The sequence below is a fragment of the Rhincodon typus genome, chromosome 10 (assembly GCF_021869965.1).
Source record: "Rhincodon typus isolate 14 chromosome 10, sRhiTyp1.1, whole genome shotgun sequence".
Classification (NCBI taxonomy): Eukaryota; Metazoa; Chordata; class Chondrichthyes; order Orectolobiformes; family Rhincodontidae; genus Rhincodon; species Rhincodon typus.
This window is the reverse complement of record NC_063341.1, coordinates 78,638,689-78,658,725: the sequence shown is the minus strand read 5'-3', so window position 1 is coordinate 78,658,725 and position 20,037 is coordinate 78,638,689.

Genomic DNA, 20,037 nt, shown 5'->3' with positions numbered 1-20,037 from the left:
GAGGATATCTGCTGTCTTTAACCGGTTTTGCCTACATGTGACTCCAGGTTCTCACAGATTCAGTTGACTGTCAACTGCCCTCCAAGATGTCCATGGCAAGATTATCCATTCTGGGCATTTAGGGTTAGGCATCAAATTCTGCCCCAGCCAGTGATTCCCACATCCCAAAGAAAAAAACAATTTGTGTTCTCAAAAAAACAGGGAAGTGAGAATTTTCCGATTATGTATTAATCCAACTGTGCCATCGCACCTTTACTCTAAACCTTGGTATCGCCTTCAAACACTTCAGACGGCAATTTAATATTTAAATAACCCCATGCTAAATATAGTGCAGCCAAGCACAGGAACAGTACGTTTTTTAAAAAGGTTACACAGCATGATAATTGGCAGTGGGCTTGATGTAGCCTTAAAGAGGTGTGTTCAGAGCGAAGCCTACAAAAGATGAATACCAATTTCCACTGAATCGCAAGCGTGAAGCATAGACAAATAGCACTGCAGCATGTTGTTGAGCAAATGATGCATTTCAAAAGATAAAGGACATGCACCTTTCCAGAGAATTACAGCAGCTGCGGGCTCCAGGGGTATTAAAACCTTGACACCGTGGCAATAAGATACAGTTAAAGAATCTTAATGAAGGTGAATTTATTTATGCAAATTCTATTTTCCTCTCAATCGAAGTGCAGCTGAAATGCGACCTCGATCAGCCCAGATGACAGCAAAGGTCAACTATAATTAATTCCATCTGCGCAGATGTAGCAAACATGGCAAACCTGCTGAAAAGTGGTAAATAATAACAGAAGGAGGTTAGGCAAAAGTATTAAAATTATTGACCTTGAGATCTCGCAGCAAGTTTAACTAACCTTTTTGTAGCACTTTTGTTTCGAAGATCCAAGTTGCTTGCTCTTTTATTCTGTTAAGTTTTAACAATGTGAATGTCTACACGTGGAAATTTAGTGTGAATTACAGAAACAAGGTTGAAGGGTCTAGGTCTGAAACGTCAGCCTTCCTGCTCCTACGATGCTGCTTGGCCTGCTGTGTTCATCCAGCTCTACACCTTGTTATCTCAGATTCTCCAGCGTCTACAGTTCCTACTATCTCATTATCTAGGTTTCTGGATTAACAGCCCAGTGATAATACCACTAGGCCAATAGATATTGATACAGAGTCTATTGATCAATAGATATTGATATAGATATTGAGAAGTACTAGATTTTAGAATTCAGTTTGAGGGTGAGAAACTTAGATTACAAACAATTGAGCTAAATATAAACCAAGGTAATAACATAGGGGTGAGGCTGATTTGTCGGAGTGGACTGGGAATGGAGTTTAGCAGAAAAGATGGTTAAGCAACAATGGCAGACATTTAAGTAAATAGTTCATTACTGACAACAATAGTGAGGAAGAAGGATTTTAAGAAGGGGATAAACTGACCATGATTAGCCAGAGGGTTAGGGATAGAATCAAATATAAAGGAAAATAACATACAATGTGGCAAAGATTAGTGGTAAAGCAGAAGATTGGGAAAGTTTTGGAAAAAAAAACAACTGATGACCAAACCAAAGGAGAAAAAGATGATGAGGGTAAACTAACAAGTAATATAAAAATGGACAATAAGAGCTTCTTTAAATATATAAAATGGAAATGAGAGGCCAAAGCGAAAATAGGCCATTTAGAGAATGATGCTGGGGGAATAATGGGGAACTGGTAAATTGCAGAGGAGCTAAATAAATACTTTGCATCAGTCTTCACAGAAGAGGACATTAATAGCATTCCAAAATAAATAAGTTATCAAGGTGTGCAAGGAGTAAATAAATACAGAGAAATAAGTGTTAGGAAATATAATGGCGCTAAAGTCTGATAAATCCCCTGGACCTGATGGGATTTATTAAGAACAAAGAACAAAGAAAATTACAGCACAGGAATAGGCCCTTCAGCCCTCCAAGCCAGATCCTCTATCTAAACCTGTCACCTATTTTCCAAGGATCTGTATCCCTCTTCTCCCTTCCCATTCATGTATCTGTCTAGATACATCTTAAATTACACTATCGTGCCCGCCTCTACCACCTCTGCTGGCAATGCGTTCCAGGCACCCACCACCCTCTGTGTAAAGAACTTTCCACTCATATCTCCCTTAAACTTTTCCCCTCTCACCTTGAATCATGACCCCCAGTAATTGAGTCCCCCATTCTGGGGAGAAAGTTTCTTGCTATCCACCGTGTCTATACCTCTCATGATTTTGTAGGCCTCAATCAGGTCCCCCCTCAACCTCCATCTTTCTAATGTAAATAATCCTAATCTACTCAACCTGTCTTCATATCTAGCGCCCTCCATACCAGGCAACATCCTGGTGAACCTCCTCTGCACCCTCTCCAAAGCATCCACATCCTTTTGGTAATGTGGCGACCAGAACTGTACGCAGTATTCCAAATGTGGTCGAACCAAAGTCCTATACAACTGTAACATGACCTGCCAACTCTTGTACTCAATGCCCCGTCCAATCAATGAAAGCATACCGTATGCCTTCTTGACCACTCTATCCACGTGCGTTGCCACCTTCAGGGTACAATGGACCTGAACACCCAGATCTCTCTGTGCATCAATTTTCCCCAGGGCTTTTCCATTTACCTTTATAGTTCGCTCTTGAATTGGATCTTCCAAAATGCATCAGCTCGCATTTGCCTGGATTGAACTCCATCTGCCATTTCTCCGCCCGACTCTCCAATCTATCCATATTCTGCTGCATTCTCCGACAGTCCCCTTCACTATCTGCTACTCCACCAATCTTAGTGTCATCTGCAAACTTGCTAATCAGACCATCTATACCTGCCTCTGGTTCATTTATGTATATCACAAACAACGTGGTCCCAACATGGATCCCTGTGGAACACCACTGGTCAAGTTCTCCATTTTGAGAAACTTCCTTCCACTACAACTCTCTGTCTCCTGTTGCCCAGCCAGTTCTCTATCCATCTAGCTAGTACACCCTGGACCCCATGCAACTTCACTTTCTCCATCAGCCTACCATGGGGAACCTTATCAAATGCCTTACTGAAGTGGAACCTTATCAAATGCCTTACTGAATTGAAAAGTGAATACTAGCTACAGAGATAATGGATGCACTGGTAGTAATCTTCCAGGAATCCTTAGATTCTGGAAAATCCCAGAAGATTGGAAAACGGCCAATGTCACACCTTTATTTAGAAAAGGAAGAAGATAAAAAAGCTAACTATACGCCAGTTAACTTAACATCTATCATTGGGAGAAGGCTAGGGTCTATTCTACAAGATGTAATAGCAGAGTCTTTAGAAATACATAATATATATGATCAAGCGTAGTTAGGATGGCTTAATGGAGGGGAAATCGTGAAGCCTGAAGATGGATAATACCACTAGGCCATCACCTCCCCTCTAGCTGTTCCGCTCAATGGTATACCTGACCTCATCATAGTTCTTTGAGGAAGTAACAAGCATAATAGATAAAGAGGAGCCTACAGGTTTCCACAAGGTGATTGATAAGATGCCACATAACTACCATTTGAAAAGTTAAGACCCATGATGTTAGAGGTAGTATATTAGCACGGATAGAGGATTGGTTATCTTATAGAAGATGGAGAGTTGAGATAAGGAGGCAGTTTCATGATGGCAATCTATAATTAGTGGAGTGCCACAGAGATTAGTACTGGGGCCATAATTATATACAGTACATCAATGATTTGGATGAGGGATATCAATGCACTGTAGGCAAGTTTGTGGATGACAGAAGAATAGGTGGTAAGGCAAGTGGTGAGGATGACAAAAAGAGTCTACAGAGGGATATAGATAGGTTGAGTGAGTGGACAAAATCTTGGCAGATGGAATATAATGTGGGAAAATGCAAAGTTGTGCACTTTGGCAGGAATAGAGGTGCTGAATGCAGGAAGCTACAGCACAGAAGAATTTGAGAGTCATTGTGCATAATTCACAAAAATAAATAGCATCAAAGTTCAGAGAATAATATTGAAGACAAATGGAAAGTTGCCCTTTATTTCAAAGGAAGTGAAGCATAAATATAGGAAGTTTTGTTAAAACTACACAAGGCACTAGTTAGACCGCAGCTGGAATAACATGAACAGTTTTGGTCCCTGTAGTGGGAATTAAATAAGATTAAAATAAAAAGGGGTTCTAACAGGAGTTAGACAAGCTAACAGCGTAAGGCATATTTTAGCAGGCATGAACCTTGATCACCTTAAGGGTTTACTTCAGCAAAACTGACTGAAGAGGATCCTTGTGCACCCTAAGGCCTTGAGAGCAGACAAGAGAGTATAAACAGATTCCAGTAGACAGGATAACAGAAAGACGTAAGATGGAATATTTCCGTTTATTGTACAAGAATGAAGTATAAACAATGTATATATATAAGAGTCAATGATTTTCTGGATGTATTTGACATATGTGGGACAGAGCCAGGACAAAATATCAGACAAAATCCTGTTTAGTCAGTCTAAGACTGAGGTTGTTGGAATAAACACAAAGTTAACCTGCAAATCTGTGTCATCTCGAGGTCTGTGAAAAGAGAATTAACCATAATATCCCTTATCTAAGGAAAGATACTGGAATTAGAGGATTCTGAGATGTTTCACTGAGCTCATATTAGATATGGAGAAACTGTCTTATGAGGAGAGGTTGAGTATGTCGGGTAAAAACCGAAAGAACTGCTGATACTGTAAATCAGGAACAAACACAGAAGTTGCTGGAAACGTTCAGCAGGTCTGGCAGCATCTGTGAAGAGAAAGTCAGAGTTAATGGTTCGGGTCCTATGACTCTTCCTCAGAACGTTCTGAGGAAGGGCCACTGGACCCGAAACGTTGAGTATGTTGGGCCTGTACTCATTGCGGTTTTGAAGAATGAGAGGCAACATTATTGAAACAAACAAGATTCTTGACGGACATGACAGGTTGGGTGCTGAAAGAAAAATAGGAATTGCTGGCAAATCTCCACCAGTCTGGCAACAAGTGTGGATAGAAATCAGAATTAATGTTTCAGGTCCAGTGAACTTTTTCCAACATTTGCAGTTCTTTCGGTTTTTTGTTAAGATGCTAAAAGTTATTTCCCCTGTGGGAGAGTCTAGGACCAGAGGGCTTAATCTCAGAGTAAGGGGTTGCCTATTTAAGACAACGATAAGGAGGAATTTCTTCTCTCAAAGAGTAGGGAATCTGTGGAATTCTTTACTGCAGAGGACTATTAAGTAGATTGAAGACTGAGATAGACAGATATTTAATCATTTGGGGAATCCAGGGTAATGGGAAGTAGTCAGGAAAGTGGAGTTGAGGATGATCAGATTAGTCATGATCTCAATGAGTGGTGGAGCAAATTCAATGGGTTGAATGGCCGAATTTGGCTCCTATATCTTATGGTTTCACTCCTTCGACATTTTTTAAAATTCATTTATGAGATGAGGGCAGCAGCAAGATTCGAACCCAAGTCACCAGAACATCAATTCTGAGGAAGGGTCACCGGACCCAAAACATTAACTCTGATTTCTCTTCACAGATGCTGCCAGTCCTGCTGAGTTTTACCAGCAATTGCTGCTTTTGTCCCCAGAACATTACCTAGGTCTCTGGATAATACCACTAGGCCATCACCTCCACTCAAGGTGTTCTGCTCACAGTTCCATTTGATATCATCGTAGTGCATGATGCTTATGGTCCTCCTTATTATTAACACTACTGGGACCATTTACAACAGGAAGCAGAACTATTCACAGCATTTGGATTTAATTTCTTTGATTTTAGAGGCTATTATTAAGTTGGAGATTGCAGAGTACTTGGAAGTGGATGGTAAAATAGGGCGGAGTCAGGATGGCTTTGTCATGCCTCACAAAATCTGTTAGAATTCTTTGAGAAAATAATGAGTGGGTTAGGCTAAGGAGAGCCAGTGGACGTGATCTATTTGGATTTCCAGAAGGCCTTTGACAAGATGCTGCGTAGCAGGCTGCTCAATAAGATGTGTCCATGGTGTTAGGGGCAAGGTGCTGGCATGGATAGAGCATTGGCTGACTAGCAGAAGGCAGAGAGTAGGGATAAAGAGACTTTTTCAGGATGGCAGCCAGTGACTAGTGATGTTCAGCAGGGTTCTGTGTTAGGACTACAACAATTCACGTTATACATTAATGATCTGGACAAAGGAACTGAGATTAATATTGCTAAGTTTGCACATGACACAAAGATAGGTGGAGGGCCAGGTAGTGTTGAGGAGGAAGGGACACTGCAGAGGTGCGTAAATGGAATAAGTTGCCAGAGAAAGTGGTTGAGGCAGGTACAAAGCAACTTATAAAAATCATTTAAAAACATAAAAGAACTGTTCTAAGGAAGGGTCACTGGACCTGAAACATTAACTCTGATTTTTTCTTCACAGATGCTGCCAGACCTGCTGAGCTTTTCCAGCAACTTCCAAAGAATGATGTGCTGGCCTTGGAAGGCTTCCAGAGGAGGTTTACAAAATGATCCCTGGGATGAAGGGCTTGTCATAAGAGGAGAGGCTGAGGACTCTGGGTCTGTACTCGATCGAGTTTAGAAGGATGAGAAGAAATCTGACTGAAACTTACAGAATACTGAGAAGCCTGGATAGCGTGGACACGGAGAAGATGTTTCCACTAGTAGCAGAAACTAGGACTTGGTGGATGAGGGTGGGGGGGCAGTGGTGTCGGTTGGTGGCAAAGCCTCACAGTGGAGGGACAACCCTTTAGAATTAAATCCTTTAGAAATGACAAGGAATTTCTTCAGCCAAGAGTGGTAAAGCTGGGGAACTCATTGCCACAGAGGGCTGTGGAGGCCAAATCATTGAGCGTATTTAAGGGGATCGAGGACTACAGGGAGAAGTCAGGAGAATGGGGTTGAAAAACAGTTCAGCCATGTTTGAAAGGTGAAACTGACTCAATGGGCCTAGTTGCCTAATTCTGCTCCTGGAACAAAGAAAGTATTACGAATATCCTCCAAATTCCTGCCTCTGAAAGATTTGCACAGATGACCTGAGTCAGGTCCATAGTAGGTGGGAATTGAACCTAGTTCTCCTGGTCTAGAGGTAGGGGGCACTACCACTGTACCACAATAGCCCCTTTGACCCTTTCTATAACGTTAATAGAATTGAACATGGAATGATTAAATGTCAAATAAGGAAGGGAGTGAGTTAAGGCTGAGAAGAATCTAAATTAAATAAGGAACTCAACTGCACAGCATGAAATATTAAGAAGAAAGCCAGTCCAGGTTAGGTGGAGCAAACACTGAGGGATATTAGAGATTTACAGAAACAAACAAACTCAGGAACTGGTAGTAAGGTGAGAAAATTATGTTAAGATACTCAAATTCCTAACTTTGATGAGGAATTTCCGTTGAAAGTGACAGAAAGGAAGAAAAAGGCTTTTTTTTAGTCATGGCCTCAGAACGCACCCCAAAGTGAATGAAATATTGACATATTGTCACTGTGTAAATCCAGAACAGGCATAATGAATTCTGCTTTTAAAGACTGCGAAAACTGAAAAGACTCATTGCTGGCAGCTGAACCCTCTGATAAGCTGAATGACAAAATCATGTGTAGTTCCCCACTAAGTCCGGGTGTGACAATGTTTGGACAGTAACAGAAATTCCATAGGATTTAATGGAGAATTCCAGGGCCTCTGTGTCTAATCATTCATGTATTTTATATTTTATGGTTAATTCTTATACTTTTTATGTTTTACTTATGCTTCGAAGGTCATTGCATCAGAGTCAAAAGATCCAGAAATACTGTGAGGAATTAGTTTTAGGCTGTGAGTTGTTGTGAACGGGAACACGGTGCCTGAAAGGGCACCGGAAGCAGATTCGCTAATAACTTCCAAAAAGAAATTAGAGAAATTCTGCAAAATAAATTATTTGTAAAATTCTGAAAAATTCTGAAAAAAATGCAGAGGGTGCAGGATTAATTCACACAATGGTCTCCCTTTGTATCATTCTGTGATCACAGGTAATAATTAAATCTGCTCGATCAAGATTGATTTTTTAGGATCATGGGACTACACTATTCAGAAGGAGGCTGTTCAGCCCATCATGCCTATGCTGGCTTTTTAAAAGTGCTGTCCCATTAGAGCCATGGCCACACCCCGCTTTCTTGCCAGAATCCTGCATGTCTTTCTCTTTCATTCCCCGTCTAATTAAAAACAAAACTTGCCCAGAGAATGTAGTGCTGCTGTAGTCAGTGTTGTTAAAATAATATACCCCATTCTTCCACATAGATTACAGCAGTTTAAGAAGGCAACTTGCTACCAACTTCTCCAGGGCAACAAGGAACAGGCAATAAATGCTGGCACAGCTAGCCCATGCTCCGAACAAATACAACAAAATTACATTTGAATATTATATTACCTTTCAACATTATGTTGAATACTGGAGGCAACAAAAGTCAACTTTGTTTTGAAGCTATCTGCATCTCTGTTCATTTGTAATGCTAAGTCAGAAGACACACAATCCAAGGTTATAGTCCAACAAGTTTATTTGAAATCAAAAGCTTTTGGTACATTGCTCCTTCATCAGGTAGAGTGATTTCAAATAAATCTTATGGACTATAACCTGGTAACGTGTGACTTCTGACCTTGTCCACCCCAGTCCAACACCAGCACCTCCACATCATTTATAATGTACTTCAGTTTCCTTAGAAAAGGTTATGCCACTGGGAAAATCAACAGAAACATCATTAACCTACTAATCTTTCTTTGAGATATAAACATTATTAAGTATTTTTGAAAAGAATTGGGACATTGGAAGCAGAACATAAGCTTGACTGAAAGGATTAGGTCAATTTCTGCACTGAATCTTTTACCAGGGATAATTTCTAATTCACTAGGTGGCAGTCTAAGCTGATGGCTCCAATAGTGAAGATGGTTTTCTCTATCTGAGTTTAGCTTATGCCTCCCTTGGTGATTTGTACTTTTGAATTCAATTTGTATGTTGATGGGATTTTTGTTGATGTTGCTCTCTTTCTCTGCTATCTTAAATATGCCTTGACAGAAAACACCTGAGCATTAAAGTAATGTCAAAAAACCTACTTTTGTTGGAAATCCAAAATAAAGCTAGAGGATTTGGGAAGTATTCCCGAGGATCCCTCATCTGCACTGTTGCTAACTTCAGGATCCACCATTCCAACTTTCCTCCTGGATGGACTCCCCATTTCACAGTCCTCCATATGTTTCAGCTGGTCCAAAACTCTGCTGCTATTGCTCATTAGCTCTCATCCATTCCCTGCTCCTGTGCTGTTGTGATCTGGAACATTCTGCCTGAAATGGCGCTGAAAGCAAATTCATGAATAGCTTCCAACAGGGAGCTTGAGAAATCCTGCAACAGAAATCGTTCATAAAATTCTGGAACAACAGCAGAGCGGTGCAGGATTAATTCATACAAAGGTCACCCTCTGCGCTGCATCATTCTGTGATCTCAGGAGATCATTAAATCTGCTGGATCAAGGTTGATATTCTGGAATATTATGGAACTGCACTATCACGAGATGCATAGACTTCCAGGTTGACTTAAATCCTCATGCCCTTAATTCAAATTCCACCAGTTTCTGAGTTTCTCCAGCAATTTCTGTTTTCGTTTCTGATCTCCAGCATCCACAGTTCTTACTTTTATCTATTTTTCCTAATGTTGTTCGGTGTAAGATTTAATTTCACAATTATGCCTTGTGATGCTTTATCAGTTAAAGACCATATAACGTTAGCTTTATTTATTCTTTAGGGGCTTGACAGGGTAAATGTTGAGGCGATAGTTCCCCTCATGGGAGAATCTAGGATCACAGGGAAGACTGAGATGAGGAGGAATTTCTTCTCTCAGATGGTTGTGAGTCTCGGAACACCTTGCCACAGAGACTTGTGGGGACAGAGTCCTTGCGTATATTTAAGACTGAAATACATTCTTGATCAGTTGGGGAATCAAAGGTACAGGTGAAATGCAGGAAAATGAACATGAGGAATGTCAGATCAGCCACAATCCTATTGAATAGCAGTGCAGGCTTGGCGGGCCAAATGGCCTACTCCTGTTCCTGTTTCTTATGATCTTATGGACTTAAAAAAGAGATAAATAGTAAATATAAAATCTGGACATTTCCTTACCCCCAGTCAATTGAATTTTGCTCGGGAGATAGCGCCTGTCCTCGTAATTCTGCACAGTTCCTGTGTTTTGTAAAAGTGATTGCTGCCTCTGCAAAAGATAAGGCCAGCTCTCACCTGGAGAAATTCATCAAATCATCATCCTTTAAACCTGCCAGCAGCCTGTTCACCATTCTCAGGAGAAAGATTCATTTCATAAAGTCTCACTTAGATCAGCCCTAACCTCATTTGAGAGTAACCCTCTCTTCATGTTTCTCAACTTATCCAATTGGAATAATTTGTCCAGAGAACCGTACAGCTCTGAAAGAGGCCATTCAACCCATTGTGTCTGTGCTAGCTCTTTGAAAGAGCTCTCCAATTAACTGTACAATCTCCATTTCCTCTCTCCATGGTCCCTGAAAATTTTTTCCATTCAAATATTTATCTAATTCCCTTGTGGAAGTTATATTTGAATCTGTTTCCACTGCCCTTTCAGGCAGCGTATTCCTGATCACAACTCACCGTGTTAAAGAGTTTCTCTTCGCCTCCACCCTCTCTCTTTGCCTTATATCTATGTCCTCTAGTTACTGATCTTTCAGCTAGTAATTTGTCAATCACAAGTCCTCGTATGTTTGAACACTGGGTGAAAACATTCTAGTTCCTTTCATTTGTTTTGATCAAATGCCCAAACCACGTGTCTCAGATTTTAGACGCTGCTTTCTAATCCAGTGTGAGTAATTAATTGTAAAGCTAAAAGGGCTGACTTCTTAAATGATAAAACCAGGACAAAGGAATCCTAAGAATCTGATAAATTGCTGTGAATTCTAAAGTTGCAGCACTTTTAGCTGCTGTGATATGTCAAGACGAAACCCCTTAATAATTTACACACCTGCAACTTTGTGCTTTCTATTAAGGTTCATAGATACAGTATCGTTCATTTGAGAGATTTATTTCTGTATGTGGAGGCAGATTGAGTAAATGCAAATTGACAGATAGTCACCAGCCTGAGTAAACACAACTGATGTTGATGCAAATGAGTATGTGACATAGATTGGTCCCTGTGCTGGAAATTCAGTTAACTGCTTCATCTAAGATGCTAAGGCTTTCTTTGTAACTGTAAAAAGCAAGGGAACTGGATTCATGAAGTAATACTGTTCTTAACCAGGAGTCTTTTTTGTGTTGCATGTTGAAGTAACTGATTTCAGGTGTGTTTGATCGACAGCTGAGAGTTAGTGTTAATGGAATGTTAGGAGCTGGTAGACACTTGACCTCTGAGATATTCTGTGTTAATATTTGATGGGTTGGGTCTAGTATGAAGGAGACATTCTGGAGATTTGCTCCTGTGACAAAAAGAAAGGGTTTTGTCAGAAGCATTCAGGTAGGAAGATAATGAGTGGAATTACTAAACAGATGAAAGAGGAGATTCATTGTGGTTGCAGGTGTGAGTAGATTTTAAAAGTAAGTCAGGAATGAGATTAAAGACACATTTGAGGGGAAAATGAAAGTTTGGCTGAACAGACAGACCATAGGGTACAATTATTTAAGAAAGAAAAATTTACATCCATCGTGTTTTTAGCAACTAAAACACTTTAGAGTCAAGTCAATATTTCAAAACACAGTCCCTGTCATTGTGCAGCAAACATGTCAGCTGATTTGCACACAGCAAGCTCCCACAAACAGGAATGTAATAATGACTAGATCATCTTCTCATTGACGGACAAATGTTGGTTCACCACCGGGGAAAAATCTCCTGCTCACTTTTGTAAATATTGCCATGGGATTTTTAAATTCAGCGCAGAGCACTTCAGTTTAACATTGGACCCTTCACCTAGAAGGACAATGGCAATGACAAGGACATGGGAACACCACCAACTCCAAGTCCCCTTCCAAGCCACTCACCATCCTGACTTGGAAATATACCGCCATTCCTTCAGTGTCACTGGGTCAAAATCCTGGAATTCCCTCCCTAAGGGCATTGTGAATCAACCTGTGTTGATTTACACAACGCAGAGTCAAACCTGAAACTGGGAGCTGCCTTAGCGAAACATTTTACCTTAACATGTTAACTACCAGACATATTGATCTCATTACCTGCCAACACAAGGACACAAGTTTCAGTTTGTCCATAAATAGGGTAACAGTTAGCATTGTAAAATTTTGTAACTGCAAAATAATTTAAAATATTTTCTTTAATGATTTTGACACTTTCAACAAATTAATTTTCTCAAACAATGCATTTGTAACTAATGCCCTCTAGGGAAAGAAATCTTCCATCCTTAATTGATCTGATCTACATGTGATGTGGTGCCGGTGTTGTATCGGGTGGATAAAGTCAGAAGTCACACGACACCAGGTTATAGTCCAACAGGTTTATTTGAAATCACAAGGTTTTGTAACGTTGTTCCTTTTTCAGGTGATGAAGAAACAACACTCTGAAACCTTGTGATTTCAAATAAACCTGTTGGATTATAACGTGGTGTTGTGTGACTTTTGATTTTGGTCTACATGTGACTCCAGACCCACAGCAATGTGGTTAACTCTTAACTACCCTCTGAAATGGCTGAGCAAGCCCCTCAGCTGAAGGGGCAATTAGGGATGGACAAGAAATGCTGGCCAACCAGAAAAACACCCACATGCTGTGAATAAATTTAAAAAAATCTACCATCAGCTGTTTCATATTAAGATGATTCATTTTGCTTTTGTCTCTTGAATTCTGATCCAGGTGCACCTCACTCTTTACATTGTCCAGTTTTGTGGCTGGCTACAAGATGTTAGCCTGTAATTTGATAATCAGTATCATCTTCAGTGAGTACACCCATGTCATGTAGGAAAGTTATTCCTTTTATTTTATTTTTCTGTGGGTTATTATGGGAGAGAAAAGATCCAATTCACATTATTTCAGGCACATTAAAATCAAATATTACTAACCATGGTTCTCACTTGGTGTATCCCACCCACTGACTAGCACACCCCCACCCCATTCTGAAACTAAGGCCTCCAGGTTTCTGACTCACAAGCCAAGAGGAAGCACACTCTCAGCATCGACCAGGTCAAAGTCCCAGATGCTACCTGTTTCAGTGAGATCCCCTCACATTCTTCTAAGCTCCAAGGTCCAGTTTACACAATCTCTCCTCAAGGGACAGTCCACTCATTACAGGATTGAGTCTAGTGATCCTTCATTATTTGCCATTTCAGAAGAGCTTGTGTGTCTTTTGGGCAAAAGGCCGAAAATTTGACAATGTTTGGTGTTTCCTGTTCTGTCTTAGTAGCAGAAAGAGTGGGATTAATTGTTCAGAATCACAGTATTATAGCATTATTACGGCACTGATTCAGCTCTCTATGCCTATAGCACCCCATTAAATGAGCATCATTATCTAGTGCCAGTCTCCTGCTTTTTCCACATATCCTTAAACATTATTTTTGTTCGGTAACCATCCAATTCCCTCTTGAATGCTTGCACTTGAATCTGCCTCCACCGTTTTTCCAGGCAGTGCATTCTATACCCTAACTGAGTGAAAAGAGTTTTTTTATCATATCCTTCTTGCTTAATTTGCTCATCACTTTAAACCTACGCTCTCTCATTCTTGTTCCTTTTACAAGTGGGGAAAGTTCTTCCCTATCTAATGCATCCAGTCTGTTCATGATTTGAAAACCTTTATCAAATCTCATCTTGGCCTTCTTCTCTCCAAGGAGAACAGTCCCAATTACTTCAAACTATCATTACTGAAATAACAAGGTGTAGAGCTGGATGAACACAGCATGTCAAGCAGCATCAGAGGAGCAGGAAGGCTGACGTTTTGGGCCTAGACCCTTCTTCAGAAAATGGCCTTCAATATCATTACTGAAGTTCCTCATCCCTGGAACCATTCTTGTGAACTGTTTTTGCACTCTGTCCAATGTGTTCACATCCTTTCTACAATGTGGCACCCATGACTGGAGACAATACTCCAGCTGAGATCTAACAAGTGTCTTTATAAATTCTATCAAAGACACAGGTTAGGTGGGTAGGATAACCTCATTCTAGACTGCACCATCTTACATTCTGGATCTTGCAATGCTTATGTTCAAATACACATTTGTAAAGGCACAAACATCATATGGCATCTCATCCTCTGAATTCCATCGTTGAAAATATGAAGCAGATTTATGAGCAAGTAAATCGCTGAACAATGACAGCTTATATTAAATTACGTCTTTAATGTGGGAAGAAAAGTTCCAGAGTTCTCTCTGTAATTGTGCAACAAAAATATATAACTTAATTTAATTATAGAATATAATGATGAATTATTACATAGCATAGCTTTTACTTTAACAACTTGTGTAGACAAAATAATGAAATGATTGCAACTTTGAGAGTGAATCTAATTTTTTATAAATGACTTAAATACATAGTAAGGTGGAGTTTTGTATTTCCAGCATGGCCAATAAAGTGGTGGAGGGAATTTCAGTAGCAAGATAATCTGGTAGATTCTACTACAGAAGGGTAATTTGTTCTGGCAGATTCCAGGTCAGATACTGAAAGTGAAAATCTGCTGTGAGTTTGAGCATTATTCCTGAGATTTTCAGGCAAGTTGCTTTGAGACTTTTGCTTCCAGCTTGACTGATTCAAGTTAATTTCAGAAAGGACTGGAGATGACGAAAGAGCATAGATTTTAGGAGCAGGAGTAGACCATTCGGCCCTTCAAGCCTGCTCTACCATTCAGTAAGATCGTGGCTGATCTGATTTTAACCTCAACTCTACATTCCTGCATATCCCCAATAATCTTTCATTCCCTTACTCATCAAGAATCTATCCATCTCTGCCTTAAAAATATTTAAAGATTCTACATCGACTGCCTTTTGAGGAAGGAAATTCCAAAAACTCACATCCCTCTGAGAGAAAAAAATATTTCCTCATCTGTCTTACATGGATGCCCCCTTATTTTTAAATAATGATCCTCCTAGTTTTAGATTCTCCCACAAGAGGAAACATCCTCTCCACATTCACTGGATCAGGTCCCCTCAGGATCTTATACCTCTGACTTGTCTAAACTCCAGAGGATACAAGCCCAGCCTGTCTAACCTTTCCTCATAAGGCAATTTGCTCATTTCAGGTGTTAGTCTAGTAAACCTTCTCTGAATTGCTTTCAATGAGTTGGCATCTTTCTGTAAGTGTGGAGACCAGTACTATGCACCGTACTCCAGATGCAGTCCCACCAATGCCTTGTAAAACTGAAGCATAACCTCCCTACTCTTGCATTCAATTCCCCTCACAATAAACCATAGCATTTTATTAGCTTTCTTGATTATTTGTAGCTGTGTACTGACCTTCTATGAATCATACACAAGAGCACTCAGATCTCTCTGCATCTTAGAGCTCTGAGACTTCTCCGCATTTGGATAATATGCTTCATTTACAATCCTTCTGCCAAAATAGATAATTTGCACGTTTCCACATTGTACTCCATTTGCCAGATCGTAGCCTACTCATCTAAACTACCCCTTTGTAGCTTCTTTTTCCTCTTCACAATTCACATTCCTTTCTTTATGTCATTAGGAAATTTAGCTATTATATCTTCGATGCCTTCATCCAAACCATTTTTATAAATTGTGAAGAGTTGAGACCCTCTATCCATTCAGTACCTACTACACCATGAGCTTTTCTTTTCCATAATAACCTGTGCTGTGGTACCTTACGAAATGCCTTATGGAAATCTAAGTATGCTACATCCACTGGTTCCTCTTCATCCTCAGCACAAGTCACTTCTTCAGAAAAAAACAATAAATTAATTGAACAGGATTTCCCTTTGACAAAACCATGTTGCATTTGTCTGTTATAATATCTTTAATTACAGTTTCTAATATTTTCCCTATGACAGATGTTAAGCTAACTGCCCTGTAGTTTCCTGCTTTCCCCACCACTCCCCGCACCCCCCACACTTTTTGAAAAGAAGAGTTACATTGGCTATTTTCCAATCTCAAGGAATTTTCCCTGAATTTAATAAGTTTTGGGTGAAAAAAAAAGCCAGTGCATTTTAAGACCCTGAAATGAAATCCATCAGGATGCAGGAACTTGTTAACTTGCAGTTCCAATAATTTACTCAATACGACTTCCCTGGCAATTGTAATTTTCTTGAAATCCACATTTGCTTCCAATTCCTGATATGCAGCAATTTCTGGGATACTGCTAATATCTTTTCTAGTGAAGACTGGGGCAAAATATCTGTTCAATTCATCTGCCATCTTTTTATCCTCCATTACTAATTGCCCGGATTTGCAAAGGATCAACACTTACTTTGTTAACTCTTCTCTTTTTTAAATATCTGAAGAAACATTTCCTGTGTTTTTAGATATTTTCAGCTAACTTTCTCTCATACTCCAATTTTTCCCTCCTTATTAATATTTTTGCAATTCTTGGCTTTTTTTTGAGTATTTTGACCAGTCTTCTGACCTGACACCAACCTTTTATGTCTTTTCTTTGAGTTTGATACTATCTTTGACTTTTTTAGTTAATCACAGATGGAAGGTACATCCCTTTAAATGCTTCTTATTTGTTGTAATGTATCTATTCTATCCCTTAAATATTTGCCATTGCATCTCCATTGACCTACCCATTAACCTAAGTTGCAAGTCCATTGCATCTCTATTGACCTATCCGCTAACCTAAGTTGTAAGTTCACTTTTGCTAGCTCTGCTTTCACACTCTTGCAATTGTCCTTGTTTAAGTTCAAGATAGAAATCTTGGACCCTACTTCTCTCCTGTAAACTGTGTATAAAATTCAGTCATATTATAGTCATTGGTATTCAGGGTGCTTTTACTCTGAGGTCAGTATTAACCTTATCTCATTGGTCAACACTAGTCTGGTATAGCCTCCTCTCTAGTTCACCACCCCAACACGCAGATCTAAGAAATTGTCCTGAAAGCATTCAATGAATTCCCCATCTAAACTGATTTTTTCAGTCAATCTGTAGGTCAAAATCCCCTGTAATAATTGCTGTACCCTTTAAACAAACTCCCATTATTTCTTCCTTGATACTCTGTCCTACTATATGGTTACTGTGAGGGGACCTGAACACAATTCTGACAATGATCACTTGCCTTCCCTCATCTCTGCCTAAATTGCTTCTATTTCCTGGTTTCATGGACTTATTGTGCTAATATCATATCTAATTAACAGAGCCACTCCTCCAGCCTTTTCCAGCTTCCTGTTGTTCACCAATGTCATACCCTTCAATATCCAGGTCCCAATCTGGGTCATCCTGCAGATCATGGTTGATCTGGTTGTTTTCTCAACTCTACTTTCCTGACTGCCTCCCATAAAGCCCCGAATCTCTTGTCAATCTAAAAACTGTCTCACTCCACCTTGAATAAAGTCAAAGATCCAACTTCACTCTTTTCTGGGGAAGCGAATTCCACAGAGTAATAACCCTGAAAAAAAGAAATAAAACTCCCCTTGTCTCCAAGTTAAAAGGGAGACCATTATATTTAAATGGTGTCCAATAGTTTTTGTCTTCCCTACAATAGGAAACATTCTTTCAGCATCAACTCAGTTCAATGCCCTCAGGACCTGTGTGTGTCAATAAGACCACCTCTCATCACTAAACCATTTTTGATGTAGGGAGCTATTGTGATCTGGAACGCAGTGGCTTAAAGGGCAGTGGAAGCAGATTCAATCCAAACTTTCAGTCAGTGACTGGGTCAGTACTTGAAAAGTAAAACTTTGCTGGATGATGGTTTGCAGTTTGTTCAAACAAATTTATGTTTTTAATATTCCAAGAAATTATGGATAAAGGCGGAGATTCTTTTAGATACACAGAAACACAGAAAACAGGAACAGGAGTAGACCATTCAGCCCTTCAAGCCCATTTTGCCACTCAATAGGATCATGGCTGATAATCCAACTCATTCCCTTGTTCCCACTTTCTGTCCATTCCCTTTGATCCCTTTAACCCTAAGAACTATATCTAACTCCTTCTTGAAAACATTCAATGTTTTGGCCTCAACTGCTTTTTGTGGCATGGAATTTCATAGGCTCACCGCTGTCTGGGTGAAGAAATTTCTCCTCATCTCAGTCCTAGTTGGTGACCCTGTGTCTTTAGACCGTGACCTCTGGTTCTGGACTTCCCGGTCTCTGGAACATCCTTCCTGTATTTACCTTGTCTAGTCCTGTTAGAATTTTATAGGGTTCTATGAATCCATCTCTTATTCTTTTAAACTCCAGAGAAGATAGCCCTAACCAATCTTGTCTCTCTTCATACATCTGCCCTGCCATCCCAGGAACAACGCTCCTTCTAAGCTGCAGCCTCGCTGATGTGATTGGCATCAACACACTGATCACAGAACTGACATCTGATCCTGGAAGTCTTTATTCATTTCTTTATTCATTCATGGGATGAGGGTATCGCTGGCTAGGCAGCATTTATTGCCCATCCCTAATTGCCCAGAGGGCAATTGCTGCGGGTCTGGAGTCACATGTAGGCCAGACCAGGTAAGGATGTTAGTTTCCTTCCCTAAAGGACATTAGGACACTGTCAAAGGCCCATGCAACCAGTGAGAAAATTAGAGTAACACTACCCAGTCTGGTAAACCTTTGCTGCACTCCCTCAATAGCAAGAATAGCCTTCCTCAGATAAGGAGACCAAAACTGCACACCATATTCCAAATGCGGCCTCACCAAGTCCCTCTATTATTATAGCGAGACATCCATGTTCCTGTACTCAAATCCTCTTGCTAGGAAGGCCAACATATAATTTGCCTTCTTTACTGCCTGCTGCACTTGCACACTTATCTTCAGCGATTGTTGCACAAGGAGCCCAGATCTTGTTGAACATTCCCCTCTCTCAACTTACAGCCATGCAAATAATAATCCGCCTTCCTATTTTTGCTACCAAAGTAGATAATCTCACATTTATCCACATGACACTGCATCTGACAAGCATTTGCTCACTTACTCAGCCTGTCCAAATCACACTACAAGAGGCATGCACTCATCTCTGATTTCCTGTTTAATGCCATTCTCAACATCACTACTACAGTTTGGTGATCTATATACAACCCTCACAAATGTTTTTGCCCTTTGGCTTTTCTCAGTTTTACCAATACAGATTCTACATTGTCTGAGCTAATATTGTTCCTCAATACTGTGTTTATATCTTCTATAACGAGAAATGCAACTCCACTGTATTTTTAGTTTTGTCAGGTTTGAAGAAATGAGAATGCTTGTTGTGTTCACTATTTAAAATGAAATTTACCTCTTTGCTTAAAATCTCCTTCATCTGTTAATTATTGTTTGAATAATGTTGATTTTTGTTGATTTGATGCATTAAAAGTTTTATAATGTTTAATGTCCAGCAGTTTTGTTCTCATTTGTATTGTGGAGATCTCTATTTTTGAAAAGTTAACTGTTTCTGTGGGCATTGTAACAGTGTTAGGAGCATTATTCAACAGACAGAACCTTCAACAATGCAATGCCTAATGATGAGTCCTATTAGATTTTCAAGTTAATAGAGTGGAGTTATAACCAAGTAGTCAAGGCTGACAGATGGCACATATGACTTTTGAGCTTGTGGGAATTAGGGTTGCTAACCACGATTTGATCGATTCCTGGAGGTTTCATCACATGACCGGCCCCTTTTTCTGAGCTATCTGTCCTTGTGATGCATTGTCTTCCAGCCCATTGAAAAGCAAAAAGATTCAATAGATAATGCTTGTTTTTAAGTAAGTATCCATTGTCAGCCAAAAAAGCCTTTTCTCTCCAACATTATCAATATATTTATATTTGCAAAATAAAAACCAAAATAACTGCGGATGCTGGAAATCAGAAAAAGAAACAGAAAGTTCTGGAGAAGTTCAGCAGGTCTGGCAGCATCTGTGGAGAGAAATCAGAGTTAACGTTTCAGGTCCAGTGACTCTGATTTCTCTCCACAGATGTTGCCAGACCTGCTGAACTTCTCCAGAAATTTCTATTT